The sequence below is a fragment of the Pinus tabuliformis genome, chromosome 8, assembly GCF_031772625.1.
Source record: "Pinus tabuliformis cultivar Carrire ecotype Pingquan chromosome 8, CPIR1, whole genome shotgun sequence".
In the NCBI taxonomy this organism is placed as follows: Eukaryota; Viridiplantae; Streptophyta; class Pinopsida; order Pinales; family Pinaceae; genus Pinus; species Pinus tabuliformis.
This window is the reverse complement of record NC_142294.1, coordinates 157,923,665-157,944,805: the sequence shown is the minus strand read 5'-3', so window position 1 is coordinate 157,944,805 and position 21,141 is coordinate 157,923,665. Positions and strand designations below refer to the sequence as shown.

Here is a 21,141-nt window from a genome sequence, read left to right as displayed (position 1 = left end):
CCCCACATGTGCTCAACGTTTTAGTATAAAAGGAGATGACTTGATAGTCATTTCTACACACACTTCTATCTTGATTTCTCACCAATTGTCTTGGGTTTTAGTGGAAGAGAAATCTAGGAGTGGTAGCCCTAGACGTTGGAGGAATGAGGCTGCCCTAGCCGTAGTCAAGAAGAAGAAATACGTTGCCCTAATCTAGAGGACACAGTCATGAAGAGAAGCCCTAACGATATCAAGAAGGATCCCTAACCTATACGTTGGTCTTTACGCAAGTCTAGAAGGAGGCCTACAACCCTAGATGCATATGGAAGACAACCCTAAGGCAGACCTAAAAGGCTGCCCTAAATGCTGATCTAATCTAGCCCTAAACGTTGGTCTAATTCAGCCCTAATTGCAGTCAAACAAGAGAGTCTTAGCCGCAGCAAGAAGGGTCAAAGGGACAATGTGTAGGCTGCCCTAGACAGCGTGAAGGGCTGTGTGGACAGCAGAGTATTAGTTGCCGTATAAAGGGTCAAAGGGACAACGTGAAGGGATGTATGGACAACAACTTCTCAAGGGAGGTAAGCCACACTCTTTTCAAGGACTGTTGCCGAGTTTAGAGGTGGTTGTTAGGGTACTATTGATGCCCTAACCAGAGTTGCAGAACTACAACAGTGCACCAACATTCAAGTATAAGTATGAGGATAATTTGATGATGAGAGTGTTGTTAGAAGAATCAGTGTAAGCATGTACAACTTGGCAAGCATGGTTGGACAACATGGCAAGCATAGCAAGCTGTGATGGGACAACAGTTGTGACATGGCAGCAAAGGTACATGGTGCTGCAAACTCATTGGATAGCACAATGATGGGATAGTAGCATGTTGGGACAACACAATGATTAGGACAGCTATGACATTGTGCAGCAGTGGCACAATAGGACAACAACAACAACAAGTACATGGTGGCTGTACATAGTGGTATGGTACATGGGACAACTGTATTTAGTGCAACAAGTTCATGGTGCTGCAATAGTATGGTACATGGGACAGCAACAACAACAAGGTGCAACAAGCATAGTGCTGCAAGCACATTGGGACAACAGTATGGTACTTGGTGCAACAAGTACACAAAGCAACAATGGTGCAGCAAGCACATGGGTGACAACATGGTGCAGCAGTGGCACAAGGTACAACAGTGCTAAACATTGGGACAACAGTGCAGCATAAGGTCCAGCATTGTGATGATGGGTGCAGCATGGTGCAACACGGTGAGGTGCAGCATGATGACGAGATGCAACACAATGATAGGTGAAGGAGTCACCTTGGAGAATCAGTTGAAGCAACATGTCTTCAATTGATCTCATCTATCATCTTCTTAGAGATGATCTATGCTCTTATCTAGATAAGTCAAAGTGTTGACTTCTATTGTAAATGTACTATCTCTATCTCTCTCTCCGCTGAACTTTTGAAGAACATATAAGAAGAATTGATCAAGGGTTTCCCAACATTGGGGTTTGTCCTTCGCTAGTGCCACATCTTGTGTCCTCTTGTCTTGGCTTGTCTTTTGTGATTTATGTTTATGTTCTATTTGTAGTTTACTTTAATGCTGATGTGATTGCTAATCTGGAAAAGATATTGAGCTAACCATGAAAATTGAAATAAATTGCTCTAAGCATAGAACATACCTAAACTAAACACATTATGACAAGAGTACTTAACAATTAATTAAGAAACAATCTTATACGCAAGATAAGGTGCCAACTTAACAATTTCTCAAAAGATACAATTCGCCCAACAAGATATAAGATATGTCCATAATACAATTGCTTAATAATCACAAGATATATGCTCTTAAAAGGAAAGATCACCAATATGCCAAAAATCCACAATAACCATAAAATGACATTAATGGCAAGAAAGAGAACTAGAGCACTTATCCACTTAAAGCAATTAGCCAATGAGACAATACAAGATGCCAATGATGATTAGACAATCAATGCTCTTATGCAATTAGAAGCCTTTTAAGATATACCAACAAGATAATGCCAATAATTGCAATTAGATTCCAACTATTATCAATTAGATTCTCAATTAATTAAGGCTCTTTGACACTTATAGATCACAAATTGCTCAAGAGACATTCAATGATATTCTTTAAACATAATTGGAACAAGTTACTTTAATGCCAATTAGAGTGATAGAAACAATTAGATCTCCCAAAAGACAAGTGATGTAACACAAGATGCCCAAATAACTTAAACCATTCAACACGATGCCACTTGAGATTAAAGTGCTTTAGAGAGTGAGCTTATTAGTGCAAACTTATGACTTTAGAGATCATGAAAAACTCACAAGAGACAAGAGAATATTAGTATTCTTATCCAATATTACCAATGCTAGACAATAATAGCACTTCAAACAATGAAACAAATCTTTTCCACAATGAACTATTAGAGCATGAGCAATAGAAGCCTTATGTTACTTATGTTTTAATGTTATCCAAATGAGCAATAAGTGGGCTTTATGACAGCAGAAGGTCATTTTGTGTAAAATGTGCCAAAACAGTCCCAAACTATCTCTCCCTTTAGATCAAATTATAGCACTTAATGTTGAGAGAGGCAAACAGTGAAAGAATTCTGATAAATGCAAGTATGCAAGAGATGAGAGAGGCAGCCAAGGGAAGCCTAGAAGGCAAACCTCTTGGATCCCTTTATCAGTGATGTTAAGTTACCACTGTTATATTTGAGACTTCAAGATGCTTATGACAGCCACCCACTTTTCATGAAATAAGCCAAATTATGAGTGCCCGACTTATATCAATAGATTTATCAGCGCATTAGACAATGTGTGAGTTGATTTTATGTCATATGAATGAGCTAGATATCACTGTTAGGAAGAGATAAGGCTGCTGTTGCAAAACAGTGAGAGTATGAAGAGTTTAAGAGATAAACCAATGAGGCTCAAGGCCTTGGAGATGGGTGGAATACTTGCCCACAATTTCTCTTATGAAGAAGCTACCTGCAACCACCAAAATTATGACCAATACTGCTGCAAAACACCAAATAAATTAAATGACCCAAATCAGAGATGGAAGATGTGGATTTAGGGCTAGGAAAGGGGAACACTTAGCCTTAGAAGGCTAGCGTTGGGCCCAAGGAAGAGACGCAAGGCCAGATAGGCATGCGTTGGGGTAGGAGGAGGCCTTAAAGGCCTGCGGCAAGGCCTCAAAGGCAGGCCGAGTTCTAGAAGAAGGCTTCCATGAGGCAGCAGAGGAAGAAAAGGGTAAGGGGGAAAAATGGCAGAAAGGAGGAGAGAGTGTTGAAAAATCTAGGGCATCAAGTATTAGGTGATTTCTCTTCTTATGATAACGGCTTGTCAATGCTTTTTACTTTCTTAGAAGTTAGATTAGGATCTTCTCTTTCTTAGGTTATTAGTGTTCTTCTTCATCAAACAACTACCAATGCATAAACCGTAAAGAGACAAGAGACATAGAATATAGGCTATCAGCCAGGGCCAAAACCGCTCCCATTTGAGAGGAAAACCCGAACAAATTCTTCTTCTTATAGAGACTTCAATTGATGAATACCAGACCAAGACCCTTGACCTATTTGCCTCTTCAAGACCAAGACACAAGATCCTTTCTCTGCTTCTCTTTCGGCCTCCTTTAGACCTGCAACTTCTCGGCTTCCTTCAGAAACCCTTGCACATGTGAAGAATCAACTTTGGGACCTTGATTCCTTTTGCTTTAGGAGGAGACTGCTTACTTGAAAACTCGGCTTGGTATCTTCTTTGATCTTCACCCAAAACATTCTCTTACTGTGACTGTAATACTTCAGCCTTCTTCCTGCAATAGACAGCAAAAATTTATTGCACGTGTGGAGGTTTACAGCCCTTAAAACAGACCCAAAAATAACCCTAAGGACTTCGCTCTTCCTTCTCTTCACTTCGCTGGTTAGGAGGCTTCTTCCTTGACCTTTTCACACTTCTTTCAATTTCAGACCTTGACCAAAATTCTCTGAAATTCTGTCTTCAAATGAAATCCGACTGCCCTATTTATAGTCGTTGGAGCCTATAATAAGCCGATTTGAAGAGGGTGTACCGACATGTCTCTTTGTGTAGATTGCCGACTCGAAGGAGAGGTCTCGTGCTTGTCTTGGAGGGCTTTCATACTTATTTAATGACTCATACAAATGTGTAACATGCTCAAGAAGGGTCCTTCATACATGACATAGGCTCAAATTGACTTTTATGACTAGATGACAAATCCTAAAGGCTCACAATGGGAGCCATCACTAAAAATAAAATTCCTTGCTCATGAAACCCATGAGACAAGCATTACAAAAATAATTTTATTTTTCTTCTTTACATCAATTACATAAAATCACAATTACACATGTCATTATGAAGACCGAGCCTAGTTACACTTTTCAATAAGCCAAACTATGAGTGCCCAACTTATCCAATAGATTTATCAATGCATTAGACAATGTGTGAATTAATTTTATGTCATATGAATGAGCTAGATATCACTGTTAGGAAGTGACAAGGCTGTCGTAGCAAAACAGTGAGAGTATGAAGAGTTTAAGAGACAAACCAATGAGGCTCAAGGCCTTGGATATGGATGGAATACTTGCTCACAATTGCTCTTATGAAGAAGCTACTTGCAACCACCAAAATTTTGACCAATACTGCTGCAAAACACCAAACAAAATTAAATGACCCAAGGCAGAGATAGAAGATGGGGATTTTGGGCTAGGAAACGGGAATGCTTGGCCTTAGAATGCTAGTGTTGGGCCCAAGGAAGAGATGCAAGGCCAGATAGGCTTGCGTTGGGGTAGTAGGAGGCCTTAAAGGCCTGTGGCAAGGCCTCAAAAGCAGACTGAGTGCTAGAAGAAGGCTGCCGTGAGGCAGCAGAGGAGGAAAAGGGTAAGGAGGGGGAGAAAAAGGGCAGAAAGGGAGGAGAGAGGGTGAGTGGAAGGCTAGGAGGGAGATTGAGGGCTTCTAAGGGCTAGAAGAATGCCCTAGAAGGGAGCCGTAAGCCTTTGGAGGCCACGACCAACCTTGGAGAGGTTGCGGCCAAGGAAATGAGGGGGTCGAGGGGCTAGAAAGAGCCTAAAAGGCTCATGGCTAAGGAGGGCAGGACGACTGGGGTTTAGGGCTTGACGATGGACCTATAGACCCTAAAAAAATTTGAAACCCTTGCCAAAAAATTCAATTTGCTTAAGATCTTCAAAGTTGTCCAATTACTGCAAAATTTCTTGATGTTGCTCTACAAAAATTCTTAGAGACTAGATCTTGTGAAAATTCCTACACTGGAATCCCTATTGCAACAAACTTGATTAAATCATACAAGTTATTTACTGTTTTCTATTGTAAATTTCGAAGTAAATACATCTGCAACCTTCACTTACTTAATATATTTGCATAAACAAAATACTAAGCAAGAAAGGACAATGCAACACATACGACAAAGTTATTTTTGGACAAATAGTCCTCAAAAAATCCCAATGTGGGAAAATCGGTGCACCAACTCTGAGGGTTTATTATTATGCAAGAGAAAATTCTGAGTACAAATCTAGGATGCTCAACTAGCACTCCTTTACAGAGAAAATACTGGACAAAATATTGGTGAAATGATCTCACCCTGTCACTGGAGAATCAGTCACTGATCTTTCAGCTCTGGAGGCTCTGCGTCACCCTCTGCGTGGCTTCTGTGCAGAACTGCGTCACCTTGGGCAACTTTTGCATCACCCCTCCTGGGTATTACATTGCCTCTCTGTTTTGGATCCTCTGTTGGCTAAGAAATCGACTTTCCTTTCTCCCAGACTCACACCCTGGCTTCTGGCAACTGAACTTCGAATTCCCTTAGCAGAAACTCGACTTCCCCTCACTGACTGTGCTGCCTTTGCGTCAGCATTGCGTAGGCCAACGTCAGCCTTCCTCTGGACGTCTTTTTGTCCTCTCTCTACCTTGTACTCTCCGGAAATTCCTTCTCTCGGATTCTCACTGCCCCTCTATTGCAAGATCTCCTCAATCGATTCCCTCCTGGGAACTTCTCACCTCAGAAAATTGATTTTCTCAATCTCTCTATGTGTTTTCCAAATGATCCTCGACTCCCTTCATATATCTTCCTGTTGGACAACCAACGATCTAGATTAAAACATAATCAAAGGCTCAGATAGTTTCTGAAGAAATTTCAACCCCCACTCCGGTTATTAGTTTTCCTTATCACTCCATGCATTTAGTTTTAAATCCAAACATGATAAAAATTTTAAAATTTGGAAATGACAATATTTTCTGAATTTTTTTTTTAGAGATTTCACAACTGCGAAAATTGCAGAAATAAAACATGGCAAAATTATGATAGCTACACACAGAAAATAACACAATGATTTTTTGTCAATGTGATCCTGGAAAAACCCCATACAACTCTTGGGGAAAACCAGTTTGAGAGCTCTTCTTTATTTCTGAAAATGCTTTTACAAAGAAACTGAAATACACAGTAAAAATTCCAGCAACCACAAATTACAACTTATCTCGATTTTCGTGCTTGCACTCCACCTCAAAAATCGTGCCAATCAGCAAACAGCGAAAACATAATTTATCTAGCAATAAAACATCATTAAATGCTGTATGACCAGCCTCGAAAAACGTGCCCAAAACTTGTTGTACGGACTGCACGGATTTTAGCAGTACGAATGCCTCAAAATTCGTGCCCAAATATGCCTCGAAATTCATGCCCTTGTTGTTGTCCCTCTTCCTCGATTTCTGTGCTGTCCCTCTTACTCAATATTTGTGCCTTTATCCTATTGTATGGTTTTGCCTTGGAATGCATGCCAATAAATGCTGTTGCCCAGATTTGCTGAAATGTCTTCTTGCTGCTCTCCTTCACTTCCTCACTGCTCAGAAATTTTCTCCTTGCTCTCTCCTCTTTCTCTCAAATGCTCGTGAAAGAATGAATGATCTTTTTCCTCTTCTCTTCTCCTTTTACTCTCTAAATGACTTCTTGGGTTACCCTAAGCTCTAATGGTTGAGATTCATTTAGATCTTGGGATGAGAATGAATGTGCATTTAATTCTCACTTTCTATTTTTTAACTCACCCACTTAAATAAAGACCCACTTAACTTTTTATTTCCATAGTCACTTTTTCACTTTCTAATTCTTCATTGACTTTAATAAAGTCACCTTTAAATTAAAATGTAACTTTACGACTTATAAAGTCACTTTTAAATTAGAATGTAACTTTACCACTTATAAAGTCACTTTTAAATTAGAATGTAACTTTACCACTTATAAAGTCATTTTTAAATTAAATTGACTTTACCACTTATAAAGTCACTTTAGGAGAAAAGAAAAAAATAAATTTGGGCACTTTTTCCTAGGCCACAGATCAAAGCCTTAGGGAACCACTTGTCCTCTGGTACCCAAATTTTAACAGTTTTGACTTGATCCATGGCTTTTTCTAGAAGTTTCACCCTTGATTAGATTAATACCCATTAATATTTTAATTTTCCTAAGTTTAGACTTAGCATCGTAGGTATGTTTCTGAACACTTTTTACTATTTCTATTTGACCATCTGTTTGTGGATGGTAGGATGAACTCATGTTAAGGGTTATTCCGGCTTGGTTGCCAAATTCCTTCCAGAAATTTCCCTTAAATCTTACGTCTCTATCACTAATGATGACTTTAGGTAGATCATGTAGCTTGTAGATGTTTTTGCAAAAGACCTCTGCAATTTGCTTGGTTGAGTCCGTTTTCTTGACTGCCATGAAGTGAGCATATTTAGTGAAACTACAAAAAATATCTTGTCCTTACCATCAAACATAGGTAGACCGTAATCCATGGAGATTTCTTCCCATTTCTCATTTGGAACATGTAAGGGGTGTAACAACCCAGGAGTTGAGACGTTTTTGCTTTTGCTTCTTTGACAAATGTTGCATTCGGCAACGTATTTCTGAATTTCCTTAACCATTCCCTTCCAGTAGAATGATTGTCGTGCATTGTTTTATGCCTTAAAGAACCCAACATGCCTAGCAATAGGGGAATTATGTGATTCCTTTAGAGCCTTTGTTTTAAATTTGGATGAAGGGCTTATGTAAATCCTACCCTTAAACCATAGTATGTCATTTTTCCATTCAAAATTAGGATGTTGATCGATGTTTTCGATTATCGAACAAGAGTCTGGATCCTTGGCATATTCAGTTTGGATCTCGTCCAACCAATCAGGGACTACTACTAATGCAGAGCATGTTGTGGTGTCTTCATCTTTATGTGAGAGAGTGTCGACAACAACATTATCCTTTCCCTTTTTGTGCAAAATTTCCATGTCAAACACGATCAATTTCTCTATCCATTTTTGTTGTTCTGTTGATAATGTTTTTTGTTGTAACAGGAACTACAGAATGTTATGATCTGTGCGAATAAGTATCGACGCCACATGCTTAATGCATGAATAATGGCCAACATCTCTTAGTGGTAGGTAGACTTCAAGCTTTCCCTTTTATTAAGATTTTGACTTTCATAAGCTATGTAGTGACCGTCTTGCTTCAGTGTTGCTCCAATCCCAAATCCTGAGGCATCACATTCTACCACAAAAGGTTTGGAGAAATCTGGGGTTGCCAGAACCGGGGTAGATGACATTATCTCTTTTAAGGATTCAAAGCATTTGTCTGCCTTCTTGTCCCATTGAAAGGAATTTTTCTTTAGTAAATTCGTTAGGGGAGCAGTCACATGTGTGCAATTTTTTATGAACCTTCTATAGTATCTAGTTAATCCAAGGAATCCCCTAAGTTTTGATATATTCTTTGGCTTGGGCCACTCTTTGATTGCTTTAATCTTGCTAGGGTCTACTTTGACTTCTTTGGATATGATGTGTCCCAGATATTCGACTTCCTTCTGTCCAAAGGTACATTTTGATAATTTTGCATAAAATTGATTCTTCTCCAACACGGAAAGTACTTCTTCTAGATGCTTGAGGTGCTCCTTCCATGTTTTGTTGTAGATGAGGATATTGTCAAAGAAAACCAATACGAATTTTTGCAAGTATGGGAGAAAGAGTTCGTTCATGGTTGCCTGGAAGGTGGCTAGTACATTTGTTAGACCAAATGGCATTACCTTAAACTCATAATTCCCTTCACGAGTTCTCAACACAATCTTCTCAATGTCTTCTAATCTTACTCAGATTCTCAAATCTAATTTTGAAAAATATTTTTCGCCATGGAGTTCATCTAGCATCTCGTTAATAAATGGAATGAGAAATTTGTGTTTAATAGTAATCTTGTTTAATCCTTGATAATCTATACATAATCGAAAGGATCTGTCTTTCTTTCGGACTAACACTATTGGAGTTGCATATGGACTTCTGCTTTTCGTAATGACTCCACATTTTAGCAAATCTTGTATTAGCCTTCTATCTTTGTTTTATGATGAAGGGGATAGCGATATGGCTTGACATTCACAGGTGCTGCATCTGGTTTAACTTCAATGATGTGTTCGATCTTCCTTTCGGGAGGTAATTTCATGGGCAATTCCTGAAATACTTTGTCATATTTCCGGATTAGGGATGTAACTTCAGATTGCTGGTGAGTCCCTTCCATAGATAATAACTCTAACTGTTGGCACTGTGCAATGAATACCAAAGCTCCTTTGCGAATAAGTTTCTTCATTTGTTGTGCAAATATGATTTGGGTAGGAGGAGCCTGGAACCTGAACAATTTATACTTTCTTCCATTCCACTTGAACTTAATGAATTGTTTTTGGTGGTTTGCGGAATATGTCCCCAACGTTTGTAACCATTGTATTCCTAGGATAACATCTACACCTCCCAAGGGAACTGTGTAAAAGCTAGACTCCATTTCGTAATCGCTTAGTTGCATTTTAACTTTATGACACTTCCCTTCTCGATCAATTCTTTTCCCATTTGCCACCATAACCTTCATATCTGTCACAAGATATGCAAATAGATTTAACCTCTTTACGACATTGACATCTATAAAATTGTGGGTGCTTCCCTGGGTTTGCTACTGCTGATATGAATCAGATTTATTGTACTATTTCTCTCTACTGAATTATTGAAGATAAAAGAAGATTTGATCAAAGGGTTTCCCCACACATTGTGGGGTTTGTCCCTGGCTAGCCGCCACATCTTGTGTCTCTTGTCTTGGCTTGTTTTCTGTCGATTGTTTAATGTTCTATCTGCACTTTACTTTATGTACATGTGATTGCTAATCGGTGGAATATAATAAGAAAAAGAAGTAAACTGTTATAAGCATAGAACATACCATAACTTAACATGGTATCAGAGCTGAGGTGAAGACAAAGCCCGAGCAAGAGCAAGAGCAATCATTGAAGAGAATATTGGCAAGGCTATCCTAAAAGAACTATGGGGTCCTCAACACTCTTTCTTGCTGAAGACAAGCTCCGTGAGAAAGTTGACTATCACGGATGAAAGATGTCCATCAATCTAACCCTTGAGAATCAAGGAGTGTTGGATCATGTGAGAGGAAATATTGTTGAGCCTTCATCAAATGCATCTGTTGCTGCCTGGAACAAATGGAAAAATGGAGAAGTCAAAACAAAGAAGATCATCCGGGACTCTATCGACAAGCGCTTGGTGGCCTACATCTCTAATCTAGACACCTCCAAGGAAATCTACGACAGACTGGTGAGTTTATTTAAAGTTAATGATGCAAATCAAGTTTGGTTTCTTAGAAATAAGTTGAGGGAAATCAAGAAGGGTAAAGATGAAAGTATGCAAGCATACTTCTTAAAGATCACCGAGATCAAGAACGATCTCCTATCTATTGGGGAAACCATTACTGACAGAGAAATGGCACTCACAACTCTCGGAGGATTACCATCTGAATGGTATGTGTTCAGGACTACTCTTTTGAACTATAATGTAATTCCTGGTTTCGAGGAATTAATGGCTAGATGCATTCAAGAAGAATCAAGGGAAGAAGAGCAGGAAATGCCCTTGCCTAAAGGTCCTCCTGCTACCTTTTTCTTCTCATGCAAAGAAAAGAAATAATTCCGGGACTAAATCAAAAGGAAAGGCTGGACCTAAGGCTAGAAGAAAATGACGATGTTACATTTGCGATAAAGCAAGTCTCTATGTATGAGATCATGAGCATCATGATGAATGAGATCATGGACATAAAGGGCAACATGAGATCATGGACATATAGGATAGCATGATGATGATGCACACTAGTTTGAGCAGCATTATGATGGATAAAATCATGGATATGGGCAGCATGATGATAATCATGATTAGAGAAGCATGGTATAGTATGCAGTGGTGCAACTCGAAATCCCTCTGATGGCAATTAAAGGAATGACAAATTCAACAGCAAAGGTAAGAGGAGAGCTGGGAATCAAGGAAGAGGACAAGCATTCAAGAAGGCCAGAAATTCCAGGATGTATTAAATGCACCTGACCTCAAAAAGATCCTAGTGTCCATCTCGGGAACGGAAGACAAAGGCTACAAGGTAACCTTCAGCGATGGCAAGGTATGTATATGGAAAAATAATGTTAAAGATGCCTTTACTCTTGGGTTTAGTATTGATTCATTATATCAGGTCGATGGAAGTCTGCTAGGTGTCATGTCTTATGACACATCTCTTCAGTCCGAACTTTGGCATTAGAGGTTTTCCCCCCTTCATTATAAAGCTATACTCGGTGTAAGACAAATGGTGATAGGGATGCCCGAATTCTGAATAGAGAATGAAGGTGTATGTCCAGGATGTGCTGAAGGAAAGCTCAAAAGGGGACCATTCCCCTCAAGCCAAAGCAAGACCTCTGATATATTACAATTGGTTCACTCAGGCATACCTGAGGTTGGCATTAAGAGGGAGACTACTACACCACATACTCCTGAGCAGAATGGTGTGGTGGGAAGGAAGAACCGCACGATGATGGAAGCTGTCTGGCCATGCTACATGATCAAAGACTTCTGATGTTTCTATGGGCTGAAACTACAATCACTGTCGTATATGTACAAAATCGATGCCCTCATCAAGCATTGGGTTCCAATACTCCTGGAGAAAAATTCACCGGTAAGAAACCTGATGTTTCTTATTTTAAAATTTTTGGAAGCCCTGTATACTTTCATGTGCTGAAAGAGAAAAGAAATAAATTGGGAGTATCTGGAAAGAAGGGAATTTTCGTGGGCTATGGTGAAAATACTAAAGGCTATATAATCTATGTAGCCGGTCAAAGGGAAGTCATAATTAGTCATGATGTCACCTTTGACGAAGATATGGCTCTCAGCAAGGTGATCAATCTTCTGACTTTGAGGAGCTCTCAAGAAGCCGACACCAGGGAACCGAAAGAAAAGGATGATGAATCAATGCCTAATGTAGAAGAACCCATGGATCCGATTGATTCTCATCCACATGAGCCTTCCTCTTCTAAGAAGAGGCCTTCATGGCTTAGGGGGATACTTGATGATGCTAAAGGACATGCTGCACCCTGAGGAACCTTCCATCAAAGTAAGAAACTTAATAGGTATCAAGGATCCCTGACCATCATGAGCACGATCATACAAAATGAGCCTTCGTCATTCTCAGATGCCGTCAAGCATCAAGTATGGAAGGATGCTATGACCGTAGAATATGAGTCTATTATGGAGAATGATGTCTGGGAAGTAGTTCCCAGACCCTGGACAAGACAATTGTTACTTCAAAATGGCTTTACAAGATAAAGCATGCAGCAGATGGAAGCACGGAAAAGTATAAGGCTCGTTTTGTTGCTCGAGGTTTCTCCCAAAAGGAAGGTATAGACTATGATGACATGTTTGCACCTGTTGCCAGATATACGACCATCCGCTCGATCATAGCCCTTGCCACTTCACAAGGATGGAACCTACATCAGATGGATGTCAAGACTGCGTTCTTGCACGGTTTTATCAAAGAAGAGGTCTACGGGAGCAACCCGAAGGATTTGAGATTTATGAAAATCTCATGTATGCAGGTTGAAGAAGGCTCTCTATGGGCTGAAGCAAGCACCCTGAGCATGGTATGAGAGGATCGATAGCTACTTGATGAAGTTGGGATTCACTAGGAGTGAAGCCGATCCTAACCTTTACTTTAAGGTTGAAGATGACAAGCCTATCATACTGGTGTTGCACGTGGATGACCTCTTTCTACAGGTGCAAACCCTCTCATTCACAAATGTAAGAGGGAGATGGCTTCTGAATTTGAAATGAAGGACCAAGGACTTGAAGTGTGGCAGAAGCCAAGGGAAATTTTCCTATCTCAAGGAAAATATGTGGTAAAGATATTGGAAAGATTCGGTATGATGGAATGCAAGCCTGTGACTACCTCGAGGATCTTAAATTTTAGAAGTTATATGGTAGTGATGTCGGACTAGACTTGGGAAATGCCTCTGAGTTTGAAAAACTCATTCGCATTGATGTTCTTGGTGAACCTCCGTCCGGACATATGTTTTGCAGTTAGCATTGTGAGCTCATATTTGGTTGAGCCTCACTGAATTGATGCTAGGAATCTTCTGAGATGTCTTCAGGACACAATCTCTCATGGATTAAGATACACTGCCGGAGATGTGAGACTACTTGGATATACTGATGTTGATTGGGCAGGCAGTGTGGTGGACCGTAAGAGCACTTCCGGGTGCTGTTTCACCTTGGGATCTGCTTCGATATCTTGGATGAGCAGGAAGCAGAAGTCGGTGGCTTTGAGCACCGCCGAAGCAGGATATATTGTTGCTAGCATAACCTCGTGTGAGGTAGTCTGGTTGCGAAAGCTCTTCAGTGAGCTGTTTGGATTTACATTGGATACCACTGTGATTCTCTATAACAACCAGAGGTGGGATTCGATTATTGAATCCCGTATTCGTCGATTGCTCCAGCAGATAGACATCATCTTGGATATGGTAAGTTGATGAGCAAGGAGGCTCCATCGCACTAAGATGATGTACAGGTTGATACACCTTGTCAAAGCCCCGAGGAAAGATCTAATCTGTGATTTTCCCAAACGACTTGGAGTCGGTAAGAAACCCTTGTACAAGGGTCCTGCATGTTGCATACATTGAGCTCTGGGAGCTCTGAGGGCTTGCGGTTATTACTGGAGCAACATACGACCACAGGGTGACTCACCCTCCCCTGGTGGTGCACACTGGAACAAGATGATTCGCTCTCTTGTGGAACAAGATGATTCACTCTCTTGTGGGACAAGATGATTCGCTCTCTTGTGGAACAGGATGATTCGCTCTCCTGTGTAGCAGGATGATTAGTTCTCCTGTGAGGCCTGGATTGATGTGTTCTCCATGGCAGCCTGGATTGATGTGTTCTCCATGGCAATTGTAGCAGGATTGATGTGTTCTCCTGTGAGGCCTGGATTGATGTGTTCTCCATGGCAATTGTAGCAGGATTGATGTGTTCTCCTGTGAGGACAGGATTGATTAGTTCTCCTGTCGAGGCATCCTACCCATGCAGTCTGGGACTCATGGGAAGTACCTCTCATCTGATCAATGAGCAGGGAAATGAAGTTAGGGACCATAGTAGTACCGATGGACGCATCGTTGTAACTACCGTACTCCCTACGCTAGGATGACCTCCATTGATCTGGGATCAATGATACTGGTCTGGGACCAGTGGTAGGAGTTGTACCTTACTATGACGCTGACTTCGGGTCGGTTGAGACTGGTCTGGGATCAGTGGTACATACTCTGAGACTGACTTTGAGTCAGTGGAGGATGATATTGGTCTGGGACCACTGGAGTTGTACTCACTATGACGCTGACTTTGGGTTGGTTGAGACTGGTCTGGGACCAGTGGTACATACTCTGAGACTGACTTTGAGTCAGTATGATACATCCTCGATCATTTCTTCTTCTTCATAATTCGGACAAAAGCAGAGCAGAACAGAACAATGCAAGAGCAAAGCAGAACAGAGCAAAACAGTACAGATCAGTGCAGGCAGAACAAGATAAAGCAGAATAGGCAGAATAGAGCAGAGCAGGGCAAGGGTCAGGCTGTACAGGGCAGTGCATTTGATGGATGAATAGTAACGACCGATAGACAGATTGCAGATGAAGTTCTCCATGGTTGAGAGGGAGTGTTAAAATTGGCACCCAGGGCAAAACTTCATGTGGGTCATCTTATTCATGGCTGATAATATTTTTATTAGATTCCTCTCGTCGAGAGGTGTAGGATTGATATAAAGATCATCCAATTCCGATAAGTATTCATGGAGATATGAATTTATTTTGATTATGGAATTATTATCAAGCCGACCTACAACTCATGTAAGCTCAGAAGCCCAACAGTCGCATCTATTCACCCACCAACATTGTGTATAAATATAAGAGGACTTTTCCTTATTTAGACTCACTCATCTCATCACATCTCTCTCTCTCTCTACTACGCAGAAATGAGTCTCTTCTCTACTGCGCTGAAATGGGTCTCTCTCTCACACATGTGAAGCTGGAAGCTGTTGAATTTGAAGCTGCAATTGCAGAAGTAAATATTGACTTGCGTGGCCTAGAAGATCTCCTCTTTGGAACTGCGTTGTAGGTTCATCTGAACCTCCTCTAAAAGCCGCAACTTTTGGTGGTGGAATGAAGTCAATCCGACGAACGGTTTGCAAGATATCGACTGCCCTAGTTTGAATCCGGAAACTGCTGAAACTAAAGCTGCAACTGCAGAAGTAAAGATTGACTTGCGTGGCCTAGAAGATCTCCTCATCTGAACTATGTTGTAGGTTCATATGAACCTCCTCTGGAAGCCGAAACTTTTGGTGGTGGAATGAAGTCAATCTGACAGTCGGTTTGTGAGATATGGTCTGCCCTAGTTTGATAATGAAGCCGCTAATGCTGATGCTGCTGATCTAGGGTTTGCTACTGCTGATATGAATCAGATTTATTGTACTATTTCTCTCTACTGAATTATTGAAGATAAAAGAAGATTTGATCAAAGGGTTTCCCCACACATTGTGGGGTTTGTCCCTGGCTAGCCGCCACATCTTGTGTCTCTTGTCTTGGCTTGTTTTCTGTCGATCGTTTAATGTTCTATCTGCACTTTACTTTATGTACATGTGATTGCTAATCGGTGGAATATAATAAGAAAAAGAAGTAAACTGTTATAAGCATAGAACATACCATAACTTAACACTATGCCCCAGATTTCTCAAGAGGAGTCACTATTTGAAGATTCCTCTTCTTGTTTTGCTTCGCAGTTGTAGAGTTTGTGTGTTGCACATGTGTCCCGGAGAATATTTGTCTCCGCACGTCCAACATTTGACATCCTTTTTCTTTTCAAAACTTGACTATTTTTTTCCTCCTCCTCACAACAGGGGTGGAATCTACTCGCTAGACTAGTCTAGAGAATTCTTGTTTGTCTTTCCTTTTGAGTAACTTCTTGATTTTTCATTACTGGCATATGGTGTTTTATGGAATTTATATTTTCGCTCAATAATTATTGCTACATGTTTGGCTTCTTCAATAGTTTTGGGCTTGTATAGCTTCAATTCTGCATGGATATACTCCTGAAGTCCACATACATACATTTTTAGCAGTTCTTCATCAGAAAATCCTCTGTCTTACAACTAATACTTCCCATTCGTGGGTGTATTCACTTATAGACCCTTTTTGCTTGAGATGAACGAATCTTTCGTAGATATCATCTTCTTCTTCGTCATGAAACCTTTTTAGTAAGGCATCCACGAAATTCTTCCAAATAAATGAACGAGCTTCACATTTGTTGGACCACCATAGGAACCAATCATATGCTTCAGCTCCCAAGTTGGCTGCGGTCATGATCTTTTCTCACTCATCTATTGGTGGGTTTGACTCAAAAATGGCCTCCATTTTATTAACCCACAAAATAACACCTCTATGATCTTTACCATCATACTTAGGTAATTCTCTTTTAATTCATTGGTAGTCCTTTTTTGGAAATTTTATATAGTACTGACTTCCTTGGGAGTGTATTTGCGACATTTGCAGAATTTCATGATTTAAAAAATCTTCGCCTTTTGGAGTCTTGGGACTTTGTGTTGGTTCTTGAGTAATAAAATGATTAAAAGCTGGACCTCCCATTAACTGGGCCTGTATGCCTAGCAACATTCTCTCAATGTTATTTACTTTTTTAATATCATTTGCCATTCCTTCATGAGTCGCCAATAGCCTATTTTGACCCTCCTAATTCTGCCTGCTTCTTCTCGACGTTGTAGAGGCATCGTTGTACTTTGTCGTGGTCCTCTTGATATTTTTTTGCGTCATCATTATTATTTCCCATTTTCGACTTGTTCTTCTTGGCGGAACCATTTGTTATTTTTATTTTTTAAAATTAATTATAATAAAACTATTATATGACCTTATTATATAAGGTATAATTTAATTAAATGAACTATAAGATATTACCACGATATTACCAAACGATATACGATATGACCAACGATATTGCCAACCGGTGGTTGACCACTAAATTGACCGATGTGACAGTCGAGAAATGGTTTTGATTATCGGCGAATTGTGGCTGGGGAAAACCTGCGGGGATGACCAACAAGGAGGACCGATTGATAGTCAAACGGAGGTGTCGGAAGATCAGTGGCACGGTGGGATGGGTTTAACAGCGGATGGCTCATGATCGATGAGGTGGAATAGGTTGTCGGGAAGATTTGGAACCAAGAGAACGATAGGGAACAAGGTTGTTGGGTTTTGGAATAACCCGCAATGGACAGGACTGGTCGGAAAAGACGACAGAGGTAGCATGGTAGAGGGAGTCAGGGATTCTTGTTACCACGGTCGACGATAGAACCAAGGAACATCGCTGCTTGACTACGATGCACAGTCGCCAAGGTTAGCGAAATGGGTGCCCGTGGTCGACAGACAATAATGGTAGCAAAGTAAATGTGGGGGTTATGACAATGAGGGCTGAAGCGGATGAACAAGCGACAAGGAAAAAACAATGCGGAATAACGGAGACGAAGAATGATAGAGAAAGAATGGCAGTGGTGAACTATGATTGGAATGATTATGGATTGTGCAGCGTTTTGATCGAGAACGAACTGCTCTGATACCACTGTAGAAAACTATACATAAGCACTGAAAATAGCTAATAGATTTACATACTGTAAATGTAATATTTTTTTATTAATAATTGAATACTTGAATGATGATTTACAAACCCTCAGACGGTATGCCTAAATAGGTAGTGACTGGTCACGAGGTTGATTGGTCACAATTTTTGACCATAACCCTTCATAATTTTAATAAAAATACTTAATAATTATGAATTAATTATTCATAACAGTTTAAATTATTCCCAAACCACTTTTACAAATACTCGATATAACACTAGGACTCACCTAAGCCTTTGTTAATAAATTCCACCCTTGCTTTGGGTTTTAAGCTGGAGAGAAAAACTTTGCCGATTATCCATGTTTAGAGACACACATAATGCGGTGAGACGAAAAACCTCCTAGGATGAAATTCGTTGCCAAAATCATAGGCTTATCTAGATTCTTACATAATTAAACGGTTGTGCTAACATCATTTACATTACAATTTGTAGAAATTGGGTTTACAACGACATAAGAACTGGTTGATGATTATGTCTTTGAATCTTTTTGTACCACTGCTTCCTTGGACTTGTGACAAAATAGGTGCAACAATGATCACCCTCCTTACAAAGCTTTATGATGCAAGTGCTCCCTTAAACCATGAGTCCAAGTAGTGTCAAATCCATGATAGCTGCAACACCATCCTAGGATATAAGAATACCCATCAAGGCAGGGAGTTATTTTCCACTAGGGGGAAGTCAACAATGTCACAAAACTAAACATATCATGAATAAAACAAAATCAGGAATAACCATGGTTGTCCACACCAACGGGGATTTGAGAGTCATTTTCACAACAATAACACACACCCACATGGTTGTACAAGGGTATAAGGCACATCCTTTGGGCTTATATGGTGTGGCCAAAAATTTATGGAGTACCCTTGCTGAAAGAGGGGTAACACATACCACCTTTTATCAGTGTTAGGTTGTTAGCAATCAACAATTGAAAATGAAATGCATGAGGCAAAACCATCATGGTTGATATAGAACAAGTTATCATAGCAACCGACATTCCCCCGTTATGTTGAACACAAGCCATGGAGAAAAAATGAAGACTACAAACTAGAGTGGGTGTGTAAAATACCCAACTCAATATAAGGTTAACCATGGCCGAAAATGAGAGAGTGTGTGTATAAATACCCAACTCAAAATAAGGTTGATTGTGGTCAAAATACAGATAAGAGTGGGTGTATAAATACCGAATTCATAAGGTTGGCCTTGTTGAAAATGATGATTACATCCCCCTTAACTTGAATAGGGGCCATGAAAAGGAGGCCTTACATCACAAGATTCACATCCCCAACAACCCCAACCTAATGTTGAACAAGGGCTACATAAAGAAGACATTACAGTTTATCCCCCCTTGAATGCCATATCTCCCACACTAATATGATACCACAAACTGGTGATGGTGACTATTACCCCTCCATATATTGGGCCGTCTAGCCTCCCTCTGCCTCTCGGATTCAGATCTGGCCTCTCGGATTCAAATCTGGCCTTCGGAAACTAAAACGAACCCTTTTCGGCAACTCACTCTATTGGACTGGCTAACTCGCATTAGCTGTACAACTCTCTGTGCCGAAGAATTCGATCTCTTTTTTCCTGCCTCTTCGGCACTGGAAATATGTTGGGAAATTTTCTGAAATCCTCCTCCTTGATTAGCTGTTGCTCCCTCTCTCCGATGCTCTCCCTCTAGCTTGGATTGTGCCCTCATTGAAGCTGCGAACTAGGTAGCTTGATCTGCCAAGATGGCTGATGCTCTCACAACTATGTCTCTCTCCATCCCTTCGAGCTGCTTGCTCTTATAATCTCTTGTTGAGACTTCAACGGTGAAAATTAAGTCTCCATCAATGGCTAAGATCAATTAGACTTCATCTTTAGAAGTCTCTATAGCAACTCGAACATCCTTAGTTAATTAACTTTAATTAACCAACTTTCATAAGTTAAACTTATGAAATAATTTAATTATTGGCCAATTAATTTAATTAAGGTGTTTCAGAGCCATTTCTTGCGAAACCATTTTTGGGTATTGGAGATCCTGTGTTTCTTAGCTTCTTAGCACCATCTAAGACTAGAGCACCTGTCTGATGCTACCACCATAACCAAAAACTAACACATGTGGCATCTCACAGGGTGCACATCCTCATCCACAATATAAATAAGTGTCCAATAATGCTCCAAGAAAGGTGGATGTTCTCCTCAAATCAAGTGTTGAGAAGTTGGATCCATGTAACAAGGTACCAAATCCATGAAGACGATATGTGTCATGCCATGTATGTTTAAGTAATTCCATGAAGAAAGGAGGCAGCGCTTCATCAACTAATAACATAGGATTATGCCTCAACATGTGTGCAAGATATTTCTCCGGAGATGGCAAGTGAAAAAAGTGATGTCTAAGAAGGTGTGCATGGTTACAAGGTGGAGTGTTCAACGATAAAGCATCAATAAGTGTCCAACAAACCACTCAAGCTCAAGGTCCAAGGTGTAACAACCTTGCATAAGTGTGCCAAGGGGTAACTCTATAAAGTGAGGGATCAATCCGTTGTGGAATAATGTGCAATATGCTAGAACCGTGGAGGAGGGAGTTGAAACAAGCCATGTATAGATATTAGCCATATGCCAAGTCATCTAAGTGATCAAACAACTCATCAAGAAAGTCAAGCAAATATGCATCAAGTGTATGATAAAGTGTGTATATACCTCCACATGCGAGCCAAAGAAAGGGAGCAGTTTACATGAAACCATGTTTCATGTCACAAGCCATCCCATCTATATGTGGAAATCATCCATGAGACCTACAACGTTCTTGAACCAAAGCTCCAATCATGCCTAGATCATGTCTGGTAAACCCAAATGAACATTAAAATAACTGATAGCAAGGAGAGGATGCCAAGTGCCCTATGCCATCATGAAACCAATCAAATGAAGATGGCAATACAATGTCGAACACACCCAAAGATCCTAGGGTGTTCCATCAAAGGAGATGTGTCATCATGTACTATCCGCCTCTAGCCAATGTGAATGCTAGATCATCAAGCACAATGTTTTTTGTCCACGATAAGCAGGTTTACCAAGCA

At 40.3% G+C, this 21,141-nt stretch overlaps 1 protein-coding gene across 1 annotated transcript in view; it reads left to right on the top strand.

Moving 5' to 3' along the window:
* The window catches only part of LOC149234617 (mitochondrial phosphate carrier protein 1, mitochondrial-like), a 203,908-nt gene that overhangs the window by 133,458 nt on the left and 49,309 nt on the right, over positions 1 to 21,141 (top strand). The window lies entirely within an intron of this gene.